We start from the raw sequence: 1,433 nt of genomic DNA, 5'->3' as shown, positions 1-1,433 counted from the left end.
GTCAAACTACTCTGCAGCAGCCGGGGCCCTGCCTACAGCCTCCCCCCAAATGCACCACATCACCCCTTGGACGGCCTCCACCAACGGAGAACACATTCCAAGTGCTGGCCCCGAGTGATGAGGCCCATGCATCCCCTTCATTTCCATTCTCCCCGCCTCTCTCCCTCTCTCTCTCTCACTCTCTCTCTCTCTCTCTCTCTCTCTCTCTGTTGTTCATCCTTGCCCAAGGAATATTTTTCCCATTGATTTTCAGAGAGTGGAAGGTAGGGGGTGGGAGACAGAGAGAAACATTGATGTGAGACATCGATTGGTATGCCCCAACCCCAGCAGGGGGTGGGGAGGGGTGGGGGGGAGATTGAGCCTGCAACCGAGGGAAGTGCCTTTGACCTGAATTGAACCCGCAACCCTCCCGCCTTCAGGCTGATGCTCTAACCCCTGAGAAACCAGCTAAGGCCGTCCCTTCCTTTTCTGTCACCCTCCCCCACCATCACCACCAAACAGGCAGACTGGTCTGCTGTCAGTTACTCCAACCCACCGTGCGTTTTCTTGCCTTTGCACGTGCTGTTCCCTTTGCCTGGGATGCTCTTCCAGGGCCTCTCCTACGAGCCAGCTGCTTCCCCACTAGTCGGCACTAAGGACTCATGGAGGAGTGCAGGATCGGGTGCGAGAGTGTCGAGACCCTTAACTTACCCAAGGTTCCCATTCACCAAAACCTTCAGGGGTGGATGACTCCATTTCCGTGGAACCTTGGGGAGGAGTCAGAAAACCTATCTCCCTCAGCCCCTGGGGGTTGAAGCAGTCAGGGCCTCTTCCCAACCTGGTGGGGCACCAGGCTACGTAAAGCTGACAGCATTGTCTTGGGAAACTACAGCTCCCAGGAGACCTCGGGAATGACTCCCGGCAGTGGGCGCCCAGAGCAGCACAGCCTGCCAGGAGTTGTGGTCCGGCTCTCGCAGGAGAGGGTGACTGCTATTGCACTTAGGGGCCCTGCCCAAGGGAGAGGCAGGGGGGGTGGGGGGTGGGACCCCCCCACATCAGGAGCAATCTGTTAGGGGTTCAACGTCCCGGAGGATGCAGGTGCGGGAGGAACTGCCTTCCGCGGGGCAGTCAGTCCAGGGACCTGCCAGAGCTGTGGTTCTTGGAGTCTCCTCAGCTGCACATCCGGGCACAGGAGTGACGTGGGGTCTCCCAATTTGCCACACCACCTCTTTGCTCCCAGGGGACACCATGCAAGCCTGGAGCTCGAGGGCACAGGCGCACAGGCCCGGACCTGGCTCTTGGGGGCGCCCTCCAAGCCCTACACTCCAGAGGCCGTGACTCCGGGAAACAGGAAGATGTTACAGAGGCACAGGCTCTGGGCGCTATGGCTGCTGGGTGGCTGCTGGGTGTCCAACGTCCTCACAAGGAGGTTAATCCCCAGCCGAGGAACCGGT

This window comes from Myotis davidii, unplaced genomic scaffold (assembly GCF_000327345.1).
Source record: "Myotis davidii unplaced genomic scaffold, ASM32734v1 scaffold464, whole genome shotgun sequence".
Classification (NCBI taxonomy): Eukaryota; Metazoa; Chordata; class Mammalia; order Chiroptera; family Vespertilionidae; genus Myotis; species Myotis davidii.
This window is presented reverse-complemented; position numbering follows the sequence as displayed.